Source organism: Musca vetustissima, unplaced genomic scaffold (genome assembly GCF_032173495.1).
Source record: "Musca vetustissima isolate MV318-11 ecotype Yass unplaced genomic scaffold, APGP_CSIRO_Mvet_v1 utg10525, whole genome shotgun sequence".
Taxonomy (NCBI): domain Eukaryota; kingdom Metazoa; phylum Arthropoda; class Insecta; order Diptera; family Muscidae; genus Musca; species Musca vetustissima.
In genome coordinates, this window is record NW_026887303.1 from 82,260 (window position 1) to 86,711 (window position 4,452).

Here is a 4,452-nt window from a genome sequence, read left to right on the forward strand (position 1 = left end):
ATAACTGTCAAAAACTATTTATAAAATATATAGCAAACATATACAAATCTATAACGGCAATCTGAAAACTAATTAACAATTTATTTAAAAATGAAATATACCTATAACTGAGCGAAAACCACTAAATTTCTATGCCAAATCTAAAATTTTTCGAGTTATATACTGATTTCCATATAAAAATCAAAAGAACAGTTGGACATGAACAAAATGTCATTGTAATTAAGAATCCTTCAAGAAGGGACATATAAGATAATGCGGGAGTTTCAGAATTCTCTCAAGCGGTCTTCCAATTTTGTCTTTGATCCTCGAGAAAATGTATAGACAATGTGTAGAATTGAAAACCAGAAGCTTAATTGTAATGACAAACACCTATCGTGGTAAGGTCTTAGACGGCTTCATAAGACGATTGAAGAAAGACCTTCCAAGTGGAATTTTTGCCAAACTTCTTCCAACTAAGACCAATGGCAATATGCGACTCATCCAAAGTCTGTATAGAATTTCAACTAAAATTTTATTTCATTTTCTGTTTGGGGACTTATTTCATATCGCCATGTGTATGTGATGTTTTCAATAATATAAAAAAATATATTCTAAAATCCATAAATACATTTATTATTGATATAAACTCAGCCGACATTGAGCACATATTCTTACAGTAGTCTAAATGAAGCCTAGGGCGATGTGTGTTAAATTTCGTGAAAAACGGATCAGATTCAGATATAGCTCCCATATATATTTTAGGTAAATAGTGCACGAAATTTGGTATAGCGTGTTTAATTGAGTCTAGAATGATGTGTGCTAAGATTCGTGAAAATCAGTCCAGTTTTAGATATAGCTCACATATATATTTTCGTCCGATTTTATGTAAATGGTGCACGACAGTCCCTATATATCCTTCGATTTGCACGAAATTTGGCATGGCGTACAGATTTGAGCCTAGAATGATGAGTGGTAAGTTTCGGGAAAAAAATTTGATATACCTACCATATATATTTTCGTCCGATTTTATGTGTACCATAGCTCTATATAGCTTTAGATTTGCACGAAATTTGTCTGTCTGCCCATGTTATATTGTAAACAAAGTACAAGCCACATTTTTGTGACGTACAGAATATTATGTATCAATTTTACTATACACCGTTTTCCATAAATGTGTCCCATGGTACGCAGACGACACTAAATTTGCCCGAATGAAATTAAATTAAGCATAGGTTGTAGAAAGACATGAGTATGTTCCTTCGAGTGAACATTGACATGCAATTGTAAGGGTACATATGCACAGATTTAATGTAACTATCCTAAATTTGACGTCGCTACATCGTTGCATTCGGGAGATACGGTACCTTATTTCCGAAAAATAAAAGTCCAATATCAACAAAAAATGCATTTTTTAGATTTTTGATATGTGTCGTCTATAATCAGCTCATAAAATATGTAATCCAAAAATATACATTTACTTGCCGCGTATTAAATAAAAGCTCTAGAACATTTTTTTGCCTGTGGGCAACAATGGGCCATAAAGGATTAAACAGCAACTTACTCAAATGTTAAATTAAAATCAAGTTGTTAAAAATGTGAGGATATAGCAAATCCGATTACAACATTTCACGATTTAGAGTTAAGATATAAAATAGGCATTTACAATTAAAAGACGGTCTACGTCGTCAACATTGGCCAAACTCTTCTCCCATAACTGTCAAAAAACTATTTATAAAATATATAGCAAACATATACAAATCTATAACGGCAATCTGAAAACTAATTAACAATTTATTTAAAAATGAAATATATCTATAACTGAGCGAAAACCACTAAATTTCTATGCCAAATCTAACATTTTTCGAGTTATATACTGATTTCAATATATAAATCAAAGGAACAGTTGGGCATGAACATTGTAATTAAGAATCCTTCAAGAAGGGACATATAAGATAATGAAAAAACTTTGGAGCAATAACAAAACATGATCTTCTATTAAAAAACATTTGTTATGTGCTTGGGCCTGCATTGTGATACCAGTTAATACTTTTTATTGACATAAAATTTGTGGCAAATGTTTTTTACCAACCATATATTGATGCAATATTGATAAGGCAAAACAACGTTTGCCGGGTCAGCTAGTTTAGTATATAATTAACATATGAGTTGTGAAATTAAAAACTAAAACTGGCAGGATTTTACTTCAACCAGATGAAATCTAATTATCACTTAAAAATAATTAATAATTACCCGTTTATTTTGATTGCGAGTTTCCGCTGCCAGTCCTTTGCATATTGGAACCACCTTCTGACGATAGCAATAAAATCGATTATTCTCGCGTTGGGAAATTTGGCCATTGTACATTCTGTATTAAAAAATGAATGAGACGTGATAATCAGTAATTTCATGTAAAATATAGAATTTTTTGTAGTTCCATGGTGCCCAAACCAAGAAAAGCTCCATGCTCCTTGGTCTAGAAGTACCGCTTTAAGGCAATTCTGCACATATTCTACTAAAGGTAAGGTCACACTAGGCAAATATTTGACGAAAAGTTTCAAATATTTCTTTGCCATAATCTGACCACAAAATATTTTCAATGGCAAACACAAAAACAGCTGATTTTAGGCAAACAAAATTATTTGACACCAAAAAAATGTTGAGTGACTTGCCCACAATGTGAACGCCGACTAGCAAATATTTGCCTTATTTTTGGGCAAACATTTATTTGCCCTTACACAATTTGTATAAGAGCAAACAAAGGAAAATAACAGCTGATACATACCTTGTTGTCAGCGTGTATTTATTATTACCTGTCAACCTTATAACTAAATTTTTCATTATATTCAAACACAAAAACTCCTGTTCCATAGAAATAGAAACTATTCAAGATGGATATGAGCCTACATGATATAATAAAGAGCAAGAAAATTGCTGTGGCCCCATGCAAACGATTGGCTGTGAAGAAACCACCATTGAGGGAATCATTAAATAGGCCGGCATTCAAAGAGGCTGCTCGCATTACAGATGCTCGTATGAAAATCATACAAAAATCGTGCCAAAATTCGTGATTCCAGAGATAAATTGATCGAAATAACCCGTAACAATGGTGATGTACGAAAGAAGTTGTCACAGAAACAGGATTTGATCGTGTCGAAGGCACCATATAAGGCTAGCAGTTTAAAATACAGTCGATTGGGTTGCGGTGATGTTGGTGGTAAACTTGCAGCCGATGCTGGTGGTTTGAAGACCCGCAATGCTGGCTACAAGACATCATTGTCCACAGCATCATTGCGCCGTAATGAGGTATTGGAAATACCCCGTGGCTATTTTGATTATGATAATATAGAGAAAATGGAAGAGCAGAAATATGCTGAGAGGAGGAATATGCTTAGTCAGAAATGACTGGTCAACGACCTTGGATCTTCATCATCCCGACGTTTAGATAGTTGGGGCTCCGTACACAATGATCACTACGATCCATTCGATGTTTATGAAGTTCCTCATAATGAACGTCATGAACGTCGTCTATCACCTGAATTGCCACCACCACCAGTAAAAGCCTAGCCCCGATCCCTACCAAAGCCGTTGTCCAAGTTAACACTCCTCACATCTATCGTATGAGATGCGTTCACGTTTAGAACGTGTAGGGGCACCTGTAGATACATGCCATAGTTTTAATATATTTGGCACTCCTAACTTGATGATTTGGAGAACTCTGTTAATTATGATATCTGTTCAAATGTTACTTTACATACATAGTCAAAATTTTAGTTTGACATTAAAATTCCTCTGCAAAATTCTATTTATAGATCGTAGTGGTACTACTGGTATTGTTGCTTGAACATCGTAATATCCTAGGATCGTAAGGTTCGTAAGATTGATCGAATATTAATGGATAGCGTGACCGTTTCTAAAGTTGATTGAGCCGTCGTATACCCCTGTCTGGTCGTAGCCTCTAGGAAGTGTTGCAGAATACAAAGCTTGACGTCCGGGTTCGATTCCCACTATCGGAATTTTTTCTTTTATTTTTTTAGACATTTGGTATAGACTGTTAAAATGTCCTCAGTTTGAAGGGGGTGATGGAAAATGTTGTTTTCTTTTTTGTTTTACAAACATGAGTATTGAGGCGTGGCTTAGTATAGAGGGTAGATATGATATAGAAGGGAGCCATTTTTCTTCTGGAATTTTGGTTTGGTACTAGTTACTCAGCTATTTATCATGTGAATTGCCCGAGGTTACAAAAGGTGGTCAAGCAGCGGACACGTGATTCATTTTCTTCTAACCTTGCAATTGTTTCTACCATAGTGTTGTGTCATCCTCAAAAGATTGCTCTAAAAATCTCTTTGGTGTTCAGAGTTTAAACTGTGATTGGTTGTAATCTATAAATTAAATAATTTTTGGTCTGGAAAAGCAGATAATTGAAAAAAGCTAGCCGACAAACCCATGCGAAGTTACTGTGATTTTTATTATTTT

At 34.5% G+C, this 4,452-nt stretch overlaps 1 pseudogene; it reads left to right on the plus strand.

Annotated features, from left to right (window-relative positions):
• The first annotated feature begins 2,867 nt into the window (after nucleotides 1-2,867).
• Nucleotides 2,868-3,543, plus strand: LOC133334856 (uncharacterized; annotated as a pseudogene).
• The last annotated feature ends 909 nt before the right edge of the window (nucleotides 3,544-4,452 follow it).